Here is a 14,166-nt window from a genome sequence, read left to right as displayed (position 1 = left end):
CAAGCCCTCCACCTCCAACCTCATCATATTTCTGCAATTTACTGCTCTTTGTCTAACTCCTTATGTAAGTGGTCAATGCAAACTGCATCTTTGGGTCTTCACAGATTCTGAAGGTTTTCATGCCACGTAAACTTCTATTAAATAAATGTGTATGTTTTTCTCCTGCGGATCTGTCTTATGTCAATTTAATTCTCAGGCACACCACCCACGCGCCCCTACCCACTAACAAACCCTGACAGAGTAGAGGTATGATTTTGCCTCCCTTATACCTAGAAACATAGAAACCATCTTTTCTTTGAATTTAATGATTTAAAATTATAAAGACTTTTGGCTTGCACTGAGTTTTCAGATCACACGTGAAATTACTTGTAAAGAAAAATGATTCAATATTATCCATCATTTGTCAAAACTCTTAAAAAGATAGTGATGTCTACCAGCTTTCCTATTTTAGCATATTGGAATGAGTCTATGGATAAAAAAATAGAAAAAATTGGAATAAAAATCCTCAAAATTAAGCACTGGTTCCTGCCAAGTGGTAATGAAAAGTCACTAGTTTTTTCCAATTACATTAAGGAAGTGTCAATATTATTAAGGAACAGCTGTGTGTATATAAGTTTTTCTGAATAAATTAAATTATAAGAAATATATAAGCTACAGAATGAAGTCTTTATATTAAAAACAGGTAGTCCCACTTTGCCTGGTATCGTGTTAACAGGAAACTGAAGCATATCCAGCCATACCATTGCTCTCCACAGTCCTGTGGCAACTGAGAGGACTGCTTGTATGTTTTACTCACTTTTCATACCTTTATTACGTAAATTCTCTTAAAACAGAAATCCTTTCTTCTCAACCTGTTGACCCAAAACCAATGTTAAAGAGGTTAAGATAATATATTCACTGCTAGATTTTTAGATTCAAAGCCAATTATAAATTTTCCTAAAACATAATGACAAACTATTTGATAATTTAAAGAGTAAACATCACATTTATAACAATGCCATACAAAAAGATACACAATACAAAAACCATCTTGAATGTAGGTTTACAAAAGATGTTTGTCTGCTAAGGAACTACATTCATTTTCTCTTGGAATTCACCATCTATAGAAGTTTTGAGCCCTAGGCAAAAAATATAGAAGTATAGGCCAAACATTATACTATCTATGATAAATTTTCAGAAAATTTGGGCTGCTTTAAGTAATCTATTTATGTTTTATATAGTCTCTCAATGTTAGCAGCTGTGAAAGAGATTTACAATTTACTTCATATGTAGAATTTATCTTAAATTTAAGAAACAGCAAATAGAGAGAAAGATGTTTTAATGTAGGTCTGTATTCAGTCATTCAAAAGATAAAGAGAATAATATAACAAATGTCCATGTACCCATCATTTATCTTAAAATAGAAGATATTAATTCAATTAAAGCCTGCTGCGCATGTCTTTAATTGACAGTGCCTTCCTACCTCTAGAGGTAACCAGCATCTGAATGTAATAGTTATCAGTCCATGTATTTCTTTACATTATGATGATGTAGGTTTTTAATGAATATTCTTTTTAAGGTTAAAGTAATTCCTTCCTTTGTCTGGTTGTGAGTTTTTATCTTGAAAGCCTGTGTTGGGTGTTATCAATTTTTTTCCTGCACTGATTGAGACTGATCTATAGTCAGAATGTGAAGTTTTAAACCACAAAACTCATATGATTCATATAATGGTGAAAGAAGTCTTCAATAAATAAACTATTGAAGCAATATAAAAATATCCTTATGAAAATATTTTATTCAATGAAAATGAAATTGCTTTAGGCATTAAAAATAGTTATCTATGGTCACCTAAAACACTATTTGGTTTTACTAGTGAATTCCTCATTTCCTTCCTTTCTGATTTATATGTTAGATAATCCTTAAATTAATAAGCACAGCTGAGGATGAAATATACCAAATGGTCCTCTGCCAAATGTTTTTACACCTATGCTTTTATTAAGTATTTCAAAATATTGATTAGAAAAATAATACATGTGAACATATAAAATTATGATGTGGACACAAAATGATTTTTAACATTAAATATTTTTTATCTTAATATCCAAAATACATAAAATATTGTAAGGATAAAAATCTCACTGCAATCAAGCTTTCTCACCTTTGCATACAAATTATCACTTTTATTTCAGACACGTTTTTACAAGCTGTGGTTATTAAGAGATGGATCTCACCATGTGAGACAAAAAAAACATGTGTGCCAATTCTAAATTAATGTCCAAACATTAAATACATCCCTTAATTCTTAAAGATGCTCAAACACAAAATAAAATAGATTTTGTATGTAGACAAGTAGGCATCATCACTTTTTTTACTACAAAAAATCGTAGTATTTTATTAATTTTTCCACAAAAAAGTCTACCTCTGAATTTACCTTTTCACTCAGTTTTTCATTTTTACTTGTTTCTATTAGTTTCCCATCATAAGCCAGTCTTCTATTATATCAATGCAGACTTATAAACTTGTTTACACTTAATTTTTGTCTTATTCTGCCTTGAATAAAAATAGTCATAGTAGATAAAAAATAAAATTTTAATGATTTAATTTTATGTCAGAAATGCAATTTTTTAAGAAAACATTGAATTTCTGCTGCTAAGAGGCATTACTCTGTAAGCTTTTTCCAAAAGTGAGTGTTTTACTCCCCTTTATAAACAGGGGCAAAAACCACCTTCTACTTCAGAATGAGGCGTGGATCCCTTAGTCTGACATCTGACATCCTCCTTGAATTTGCACCGAACCTCCATCTTTATCTCCAACAATTCCTGGCTGAGTCCCTTCACTACGGACCTACTCATAGATGTGCACATGAGGTGGACCATCTGGTGTGCCAGGCCATACCTTCCAACGCTTGGCTCTGCTGGGACCATAAGGATGGGCTTTCTCCTCTCACTGTACATTTAGATGGCCACACTGGGTTTTGGATAGTTTCCCATTCTTAATCACGGTCTTGAACCGTTTTTGTTTTAAAAGCGAATACTCTTATGGTAAAAAAGATAAATGTGAAATAGAAATTATATTTCACATTTATATTTGAAAACCATATTTAATTGTATATTCATTAAATTCACATAAAATGTACCCATAGGTAACTTTTCAACATTCTTGAGTGTTTTGAAAATTAACCATTTGTTCTAAAACTTGAGTGTTACATAGTTTTGAAATATTTCAAAGTTCAGTTCAAATACACACAAAACTTCTGGTTACCACTTGGAGCTAAATTCAATACCAACCAAATTTTTTAGGTTTGCAAAATTGAACTAAAGAAGTACCTCTGAGTTGAGGGCATGTCAAGATCTAGCATTAAACCCCATTCAGAGCTGTACTTGGACCAGAATATTCCAGGGGTCACAGTAACCAACATTCAATGCCTTAAAAATACATGCTGTACGTATGTTTTTCTATTAAGCTAAATTCAATCTCTTTGTTTTCAGGCATAAATTTATTTGAGAACAAGAGATGAATGTTTCTATTCTATCCTTTCTAATATCAACTTGGTCTTTACAATATTTTTTTAAAACTGTGTTAATTTCCTAACCCGATTCTTTTTGGTATATCGACAGGTTATTTCAACCAGCCTCATCCTAACATTTGGCTCTTTGTACTATTGGCACATTCACGTCTTTCTCTGTCATCTCCACCTCTCATGCTTGTTTTTCTGTCAGTGAAGTACAGAAAGTCAAAACTTAGGATCTGAAATGTCTCCTTCATTGCCTGGACCAATGGTTTTCTTGTGTTTTATTGAAAATGAAAGAGCTATGCATTTGATGAAACAATAAAAATACAACCTTTCATCTCTGATAATACTGAGCATTAAATAAAATTATAGGTGCAGTTATTTCGCGGGTAGAGTTTTACTTTCTAGGACAAAGTCTAGATACAGAGGGCAGTACTGACTTGCCCTGAGGCCTTGGTCTCTGCACCGGTTGGTCTCATCTTATTTCAACTGCTCTCATCTTTGTCCTCTTCTTCTCAGTTACATCCATGATACAGGGACTGTCCAGTGTTTCATTTCTCTAATCCCTTGAACATTGTTCAGCAGTATTACTAACATATGAGCCTGATTGTGAGACTTTTATTCTCAATAAATAAATACAAACTTAATGCACCTTCCCAAGGGCTTTGCATGGGACCTAAATATTCTTTGAGTCCTGAGTTTTCTCTTCTCTAGGTCTTTGCCCTCCACCATTTTCTGCGATTTGAATACCCTCTTATCCAAACGAAAACCCCAATTCCAGTACAGCTTTTCCTTTGTGATAATACCATTGATTTTCTAGTACAAATATGCCCAGCTCCCAATTCCAGCTCTGAGCCCCTAGAGTTCTGGAGGACTTCACATTGCCTATCTTCTTTTGCAGAGTGTTACATCCGGGTGCATGTGTCCAGCTCTCCTACCACACTGCTCAGCTGCATGTGGCGTGGCTCCTTGCACACAGTACGTAGAAGGCTTGGTAACAGAATCCCATGTTCATCGAATGGCCTAGACTGATCATATTTTAAATAATGCACAATGTTCTCACATCTATTTAAGGAAGAAACAACTGATTTCTATCTTTTAAGATTGCATTTTAAGACCACATCAAAGGCTTTGAATCTCTCACCAAAACTAACAATAAAAAACAAATTTGGCCAAGTGCAGTGGCTCACACCTGTAATCCCAACATTTTGGAAGGCTGAAGTGGGTGGATCACTTGAGGTCTGGAGTACTAGACCAGCCTGGGCAACATGGCAAAACCCCGTCTCTCCTAAAAGCACAAACATTAGCTTATGTGCTGATACGTGACTGTAATCCCAGCTACTCAGGAGGCTGAGGCACGAGAATCGCTTGAACCTGGGAGGCGGAGGTCACAGTGAGCCAAGATTGCACCACAGCACTCCAGCTTGGATGACAGAGTGAGACCCTGTCTCAAAAAAAAAAAAAAAAAAAAAAAAAAGCAAATTTGATCATATATAATTGAATTTGTTTCAAAGTAAGGGAAAGGGGAGTATGCAAGGGCGACATGTGGCCTGTTCATCTGAAAAAGCAAGAAAGGTTATCTTTATATACCAGATCAAGGTATTGCCAGCTACAGAGTGAAATTCCATACACAAAAAGAAAATTTTCTTCAAGCAAAAAAAAAATAAGTGGCCAATAAGGTCAAATTCAAAAATTAAACTGGTCTTGATTACTGATACCATTTTTCAATAAAAGTAACCAGAGCTCCTTGAAGAAATAATTGATTTTAGGACTGGGACATGAAATATACAAAATGATGCGGGAGCATCTTGCAGTGCCAGGGAAAAAAAAGTCAACCCTTAAAATGATGGCTATAAGTCAAAGGCACATGGGAGGTGGGAGATGCATTTTGGATTTCAGATTTTTTCTGATTTTGGAATATTTGCATATCTATCATGAGTTATCTCGGGGTTGGGACACAGATCTAAATGTGAAATTCACTTACGTTATATGTACTGTATCCAAATAGCTTGAAGGTAATTTTATACAATGTTTTTAATAATTTTGTGCATAAAACGAAGTTTGTGTACATTGAACCATCAGAAAGCAAAGACAGCAATATCTCAGCCACTCACATAGAAAATCTGGTGTTGTTTGGCATCACCATCATTCCTGACTGAATTTATTTGCTACCAATAAGCAATCATTTTCCTGCTCTTACTCACATGTAAGTACTTAACAGTAGAAAATACTACAATTTTTTTTTTTTTTTTTTGAGAGTCTTGCTTTTGTTGCCCAGGCTGGAGTGCAATGGCACGATCTCGGCTCACTGCAACCTCCGCCTTCTGGGTTCAAGCGACTCTTCTGCCTCAGCCTCCTGAGTAGCTAAGATTACAGGCGTGCACCACCACGCCTGGCTAATTCTGTATTTTTAGTAGAGATGGGGTTTCTCCATATTGGTCAGGCTGGTCTCCCGACCTCAGGTGATCCACCCGCCTCGACCTCCCAAAGTGCTGGGATGACAGGCATGAGCCCCTGTGCCCAGCCTAATATTACTATTTTTTAAACAGTAAAAATACATACTATTAATACAGTGAAAAATAATGTGTTTAGGTAACTGAGCGGCACAGGAACAAGACTATTTTCCTTTATCAGCTGTTAGACAACAGCAGCAACGAACAACGCAGGCTTTCAGTCGCCACCTATGATGCTGTGTTTTGAGTAAAAGGCCACTGTACACTGTATTTTTTTTTTTTTTTTTAGGTGGTAAGAAACATCAGAAGCAGTTGACAGACCAGGAAGCGGGTCCTCTAAGAAATGAGGAGGCATTCTGCCGGATGGCTTTTAAAATATTTTCTCCAGCGTCATCTGCCTCATTAACGGCGATTTTTGTCTTAGAAGTCTCCCTTTGAGTTTCTACACAGACATGACTGCTTACTCTGTTATGAATGCCCTCTGCTCTAGTCCTTTGGTTAGCCCATCACATTGTCACTGTGGCATCTGTATGCACATTTTCTGCAGTGTTAACGTCATCTTCATTGTCCAATTGTGGCATCATGTTGGTGCTCAAAATGTTTCAGATTTTGGAACATTTTGAATTTCAGACTTTTAGAGTAGGGATGCTCAGGCTCTACTACTTCTTATTTCAGAGAAAAATATAATATCCAAATAACTAATAAAAACTTGGTTGGAGAATGAAGACTTCTAAAAATAACTGTTTAATCTGCTTCTGATAAATAATCCTCTTTGCTGTACGGCAAAGGGGAGACCACTGCTGTTACTGTTTGTGTCATCACGTCCTGATCAGACAAACACTGACTTTTTAAAAAAAGAAAACAAGTACATCGTATATGTAAATGTAGACTGTAATAATATATCCTTGAGAAATAAATAAATATTACATGGACTCCATTTTTTCTGACAGTCAATTATGCACAAAAAGATTTTTAAAGCACTGATTTTTGCATTCTTAAATGACAAATGAAGTCTTCTTGAAATAACATTTTTAATGATTTAGAGAAACATTTGCACCTACACTAGCGTGGTGTTGATTCTCAATTTTTAATTTTTTTAAAAAATCTTTTCCCTGGCGTTTTTATCCTTTCCCTTGATTTTTTTTCTTTTTCTTTTTTTTTTGTTTTTAGACAGAGTTTCACTTTTGTTGCCAGGCTGGAGTGCAATGGTGGGATCTCAGCTCACTGCACCCTCCGCCTCCCAGATTCAAGCGATTCTCCCACTTCAGCCTCCCATGTAGCTGGGATTATAGGTATGCACCATTACACCTGGCTAATTTTTTTTTTTTTTAAATAGAGATGGTGTTTCACCATGTTGGTCAGACTGGTCTCGAACTCCTGACCTCAAGTGATCCACCTGCCTCAGCCTCCCAACGTGCTGGGGTTACAGGCATGAGCCACCGCGCCCAGCCTATCCTTTCCCTTTTTCTGTTTTGTTATGGATGATGAATGTCTTAAAACTACTGAACTCCTTATACTTTTATATGTTTAGTGAGAACTTCCTTGTGGGATGGTTCTGAATGATTTCTCTAGAACCTCCATTTGAACATCTTCCTTTCCTCTGCTCATGGTACCAGTCTGGGGCTATCAAAATCATATATGCTGATAAATGCTACACTATGACTAGTGGAGCCAGTGCTAAAAAGCAGCTTCTACATATGGCACTCCCAAGTTGTGTTATTGCTGGCTTTTCCAATGCTTTCCCTACTAGGGCATCTACTGCATGTCACTGCTAAAATGCAAACCATATCTTTAATGAAAGTCTATTTTATTGAATACGTAAGTGACTATGAAATTTTAAATGAAAATTGATGGCAATTTAATTTCATAATAAACCTATATCTATGTATCTCACCAAAGAGAGTCTAAATCTTTAGTGAGGCCACAAATTCATTTTTATGAAAATTCTTCACACGAGTTTAGAAAGCTTCCAACTAAGAAAAGGACAAGTCAAATCTTAGTGTCCTGGGTGGCCGAGCATTTCACAGCTGCCAGAGAACCATGAGGGCCTTCCTGAGACTGACTCACGGGAGTTATCTGTAATGATCTGTGTCTCCCAATGGGTCATATTTTTATTGGAGATTATTTACTATGCCTGGAATCCTAATGCTTGGTGTCTCTAATGAGAAAAATAATACCAAAAAAAATGTCAATATTCAGCCAACACAAATTTCTATGATCTACAAAAGAATGTTTCCAGATCCTGGGCTTGATCATTTTTGTTTTCGATGTCATAGATTTGCTGAACAAAGCTTCCAAATCTCCCTTTTCCTCTCTGCTTGCTACTACCCCGACCCAGAAAACACACACACACACCTTCCCAACCAGGTCCCACGTGACTGTTAACACCCACACCAGCTCTAGGCCGCCATGCTTTCCTGAGGGACGTTGCCTCCACTGAGGGCTCCTTTATTCTCAGTATACCTTACATTCCCTGCCACAGTACTGAGCTTCTCAATGCTTGCAATGTTCCCTTGGAGTATATCAGTTGAGCAGGAGGAAAAAAAATATCTGGAAGTTTATTATTTTTCCACCAATATATTTGACACCACCTTTGGAAAGGGAACAAAAGGCATACTGTCAAGCGGATAGACCTGGACAAAATGTTACTGTTTGTTCCTCACGAGCACAGAGGTATATTTAAGCAAAGAAAGGCATTCCATGGCTCTCCTGGGACTTCCTTCCTAACGCTGAATTATACCAACATGTTCACACCACTGGGGCTCAGGCTGCTGGAATTTAAAACGCAGACCTCTATCTGCCAGTGCTTCAATCCCACGGCTACAAACATTCGTATTAGGATTGAACCTGGCTTTCAAACATCATGAGATAAATGGGAGTTTATTGGGGGAAAAGGTGTGCCCCCATGAAACTACAGTAGGAGATGTGGAAATAGGACTGTCCCTGTTCAGCAGACTCTACACTAATACAATAAAGCCTAAAGTCACCAGAAGTCACCTGGCCTTGGGTTATGTTTCCAATTCAGGCTCACTGACATTCATGAAACCTTTGGCAACACAGGCCAAGTTTCGTGCAAGGCTGGGTAGAATACTTCTTTCATGTGGAAGCCGGGTGAAACTCGGTGGCTTTGGCTACATTTCACCTGAAGTTTCACATTCAAACAGTCCAGAGTTTCAATGTAAAATTAAGGGGTGAAGAGAAACACAAAGAAAAAACAAAACAAAACAGGGGAAAAATGGCTTGCCTGGGAATGGAATGATCACCTACCATTCTCCAAAAAGATCTCATCCTGGCGCCCTTTAATTTTACTGCTGGAGTATCACCTCTAGCAATATATTTGCCCCCAGCGACCAAGGCTTCCCAGTACTAAGGGGGAGTGAGTATTCTAGCTAGACCACCCCCCCGCCCCCTACAAAGTCCAGGCTCAAAATAACGGGAGGATTTAAAATGTCAACCATACACATAAATGCAATGATTAACATGCTTCTTATAATGTAGATTTGAAGGGGAAAAGTGGCAATGAAATGCCCAGGTTTGCAGAATTAAAAGATTAGACTGAACATCTCTAGGTTTTTCTACTATGAATCCAAATTTTGAGATTCTATTGCATCTGCTCCTAATCTAGGGGGATCTCTGCCGTAGCTTTCCCCACAGTTCCGCCACTCTGGAGACTTGTCCTGTGGCCACTTGCGTCTGTCCTTCTTAGCAAGGTGCAGAGGACAGGGGGCAGACTGCGTCAGCGCTGAGGAGCTAGCGTCCTTGACTGGGACTTAAACAGCCTCCTGACAGGATTAGGCTCATTCTATTCCTAACCTTCAGCAGAATACACAACACACAGGGACCGTTTGCCAGGGAATGTCAAACTCTGCATTTGGCTGAGGACTGTGAAAATACCTTGTGCTTGCGGTGGGAAAGAAAAGGGGAACAAATGTCACACATGCTTGTGCCTTCTTTACAATGAAGAGAATATTCCAAAGTTGACTGAATGGCTAGTAAGTGCAACATTTTGCCCATTTTAGGAAATACATTTTTAAGAAATCCCTTATCCCTTACACAGCAGAAGTTTCACTCGTAAAACAGACTTCTGGCTACTGAGGGTTTGTGTTTGTTTTTGGTTTTTTTTCCAGTTTTCTTTTGATTTTGGTTTTCTTTTTCTTTGTTTGTTATTTCTTCCTCTGTTTTTGTTACTCAGAAGATCATTATGTGGTTAGAATGCATGCTTTCCTTTGACATGTGGTCTGCGATACCAATAAACTTTTCTGAAAAAAAAGTATCTCTGACCTCTGAAGATTTCAGCATCCATGTTTTAAAAAAGCACCCGTTGGGCCCCAAGGCACACGGAGATTCTGAGGCAGCAGGGTAGCCAGCCTGGGGTTCTGTGCACTGTCATTTGCTGCTGGCTCTTACACATCTGCCAGACAGGGGCCATGAACTGTCATGAAGTCTGTGTTGGGGGAACTTTACCAGAGAATACCTTCCTTTCAAAGGGGGGTCCCTCTAGAAGTAAAACCGAAGACAGATCGGTGAGGAAAACTAAAGCTCCAATAAATTATTGAAAGGAAATGCTATCAAAGCATTAAACCAAAAGGAAAAAAAAGGAGACATTTTACTGAACAGAGTAAATAGCCACAATCAAAGTAAATGCTGTGTTTGAAGTTAAAGTCCACAGATCAAAGTACTTTGCAAAATGTCAAGTGCAAGCATAACGAGGGGGAGAGGGAGCCACCGAAACTGACCCAAAGTATCACATTGTCACGTTAGAGAAACCTGCCAGCAAGTGTACTTAGCAAAAAATATTCAGCTTAGTAAGGAATCCTCAAAACCATCCCCTAAAGTGTGCTAGGAACATACAAAACAACAATAACAAAAACAAAACCCTCAAAACCCTCAAATCAACCACTCTGATTCCACACGAGCAATGAACGAAACAGTGATAAAAGAAGAACATTATACAATACAGCTCACTCATTGCCCTTAAAGAATAATTCCTTATATATATTCTCTTTACTCAGGTGGATGGCATTTTTTCCTCTCTCTTTTTTTTTTTAATGCCCCTGGAAAGTTAAAAATAAAGCAGTCTAAACAACAAAAGTATGATGTCTGAAAGATCCTCTCATTGCTCTGGCAATCAGGCTTAATTAGACCTCTGATCCGTGGTTCAGTCAGAGTCAAGTCTGTACTGCAGGTCACTATAACGAGAGCTTTAAGCAAAACTTAAAATGTGCAGCCACAAACACGCCCAGATGCTCCTGCTGTATTCTGGAACACAACGTTCACCTGGGAACTGTTCACAACTCCCCTGATTATTTCCACTGTAAGTAAGTTATTTTAAAGACATTAGTCACGAACATATCAGAAAACAATTAAATAATTCCGGAATAAAAAGTCTTACCTACAGCCAGCTGAGTTCAACAGTTGTTCTATGCAGAGGAAGTAGGAGTCAGTGGCCTTTTACATGTAGAGATTGTTTATTTAGCCCTTTTTAAAAGGTCTTGAACTCCAGAGGTTTAAGATTAAGTCCAATCCAAGTGTCTGAAGGAAAAAAGGCAAGAGAGAGGCAAATAAGAGAGGGAAAGAATCCCAGCTGCTGGGTGGTGCTACTGTTCTGAGAGCATTTGAGCTATTTTCAGCATTAACAGCAGCCGGGGTTGTCTGCAAAGGGATGAAAATGCCTTGCCCAGATCGCCACCCCCCACTCCAGGGGGGAAAAAACACCAACCAGGAAACCCACAACAACTTGGTTCATTGTGCAAATATTCATTTAAATTTTAAGGAAAACTGCCAGCACCATTGAAAACAAAACAAACCCAAAGTTGACTGGAATCTTAAAGAAACACAGTGCTCCTCAAGTTTTCAATATGAATTACCTGATTCATTGAAAATGAGATGTCCTGTTTATGCTTTATTGAGAAGGAAGGCTTTTCTTCTGCTATTTCCTAAGGGGTCTTAAGAAATAGTTGAGTGCTCTCTGGTCAGCAGTATCTGTTGCCAGTCTATTCTTCTTAAGAATGAAGACAAATCATTTCTTAAAAGAGCCCGCACCTAAATTTCCAGTTTCATCAACTATGCTATTTTTGAAAGCTACTGGGTTAAGCGTTGACACCTCTTATCTATTGGCAGAGACTGGGGACCATTCAGTGACATGAGGCAGACAAACAGTGACCCCTGCCTCCGCCTCCACAGGCCAATGAAGAAATCATTCTGGTTGGGTCACTGACAATGACTGACAAACTTTGAGCCTTCATTTTGTTTCTAGAATTAAAAATTAAGAAGTTGTATTCATTCGTTCATTCATTCAGCAAATGTTTATTTGGTGAGCACTTCAGAGCTTACTATAAGCCAAGCACTCTGGGAACACAGTGGCGGGCAGAATGAAGTGTCCTCGCCTTCAGGGGTTTAGAGCACACAGATGCAGCGAGAATAAATAAAAACAGAATGTTTAAGTATTTTCCAGACTGTTTCACATGATGAGACTATTCACATCATGGCAGCTGAAGACTGAGATCTCTTTCTACTATGGATGAAGGAAGATACTATGCATCATCAGATCAACTTCAGGCCTGCACTGAGTCATTGTGCCTTTACAACACCACCGGGGAGGAAAATTAGTTGCTTTCTACCAAGGAAGCAGTTAAGTATTTTTATGAACGCTTTCATTCCACATAGACGAAATCCCTGTGTTTTTTCAACCCCCTACTCCCCGTAACAAAAAGAATGCTTCGGTAGTCAGAAAGTACTACTGAGAGAGGCTTTCCATTGGGGGATGAAAAGAGAGTCTTCAACCTGAATCCACTATAAAAAACCGCCGGTGGCTCACGCCTGTAATCCCAGCACTTTGGGAGGCCGAGGCGGGTGGATCACGAGGTCAGGAGAGCGAGACCATCCTGGCTAACATGGTGAAACCCCATCTCTAATAGAAATGCAAAAAATTAGCTGGGTGTTGTGGCACACGCCTGTAGTTCCAGCTACTTGGGAGCCTGAGGCAGGAGAATCGCTTGAAGCTGGGAGGTGGAGGTTGCAGTGAGCCGAGATCGCACCACTGCACTCCAGCCTGGGCTGGAGACTCCATCTCAAAAAAAAAAAAAGCCCTGATATATTTTATAATTAATGTGAGGGTTGGTTGCTAGATGCTCATATCAAATTCAATTCTTTCTTTGCAATTAAAGACACTGAAATAGATTATGGAAAATACTGAGGATTATGCCATGTAAAAACAAAAAAGGGTTACATGACTACTATTTCAAGTACTATTTAAAAACAGTGAAATCCTTTGGCTCAATAGACTTTATATTAAAATTATATTTCAAATTTTAAAATTCTAAATTAACTTTGAAATCTCTAATTTGAATTTTATAATAAGATCAACTTTGTTTTAAAAATGTATACCAGGCTTTAGAAAATCACTCTAGAATAATGCATTTTTCTGTTCATTTATTTTAAATGGTCACATTTTACTATGTCTTAAATACCTGCCAATCTAACATGGGATATTGGTTTCTCTTGGCCTCAATGTGGAATGGTAATTCTACTGGCAATAATTAGAAGCCTAGCCTCAGATAGACACATTATTTTTAATTGTTGTTTTCTTTTTCTTCCTTATAATAGTTTATACCACAAAGGAAAATGCGTTTAAATATTGGCCTTCCTCGAGAAGCTGTGGCGTTAAGGAAACAAAGATGAGCATAACCCGCCCTCGTAGAAAATGGGGATAATAATGCGCTGTCATAGGGCTCACAGGATAATGCACATAAAATGCTTAGCTGGGTAATGTCTGACACACAGCAAGCATCCGACGGAAGTCAGTACCATCATCTCTGCGGTGAGGGTAAAGCTTTGCTATCCAATATGGTGGCTACATGTGGCTACTGAGCTCCTAAAACGTGGCTAGTCTCAACTGAGATGTCATGTAAGTATAAAATGCATGCTAGATTTTGAGGTCTTTATACAAAGAAAAGGTGAATGATGAGAAATTACTCAATGGGTATGACGTTCATTATTCAGGTGATGGATACATTCATTAAATCTATGACTTTACCACTATGCGGTACATCCATGTAACAGATTTCTCCTTGTACCCCACAAACTCGTACAAATAAAAAGATTAAATTAAATGTTTTCTCTTCCTAAAACATGTAAACCATCATATCATTTTTATATTGACTGCATGTTGAAAAAAGAATGTAAATTATGACATTAATTTGTATATTACGTGTTGAAAGGACA

At 38.0% G+C, this 14,166-nt stretch overlaps 1 protein-coding gene across 46 annotated transcripts in view; it reads right to left on the bottom strand.

Annotated features, from left to right (window-relative positions):
• SORBS2 (sorbin and SH3 domain containing 2) overlaps positions 1-14,166 on the bottom strand; it is a 371,761-nt gene that overhangs the window by 177,226 nt on the left and 180,369 nt on the right. For 44 of the 46 annotated variants that reach the window (XM_021938999.2, XM_021939004.2, XM_017959270.3 and 41 more), the window contains exon 2: positions 11,336-11,475. The gene's annotated coding sequence lies outside the window, so the exon portion shown is untranslated. Of the gene's footprint in view, positions 1-11,335; positions 11,476-11,810; positions 12,756-14,166 lie in introns of those variants that run through there. The other 2 variants (XM_021938998.2, XM_009207989.4) reach the window with 1 other exon arrangement.

The sequence above is a fragment of the Papio anubis genome, chromosome 3 (genome assembly GCF_008728515.1).
Source record: "Papio anubis isolate 15944 chromosome 3, Panubis1.0, whole genome shotgun sequence".
Classification (NCBI taxonomy): Eukaryota; Metazoa; Chordata; class Mammalia; order Primates; family Cercopithecidae; genus Papio; species Papio anubis.
This window is presented reverse-complemented; position numbering and strand designations above follow the sequence as displayed.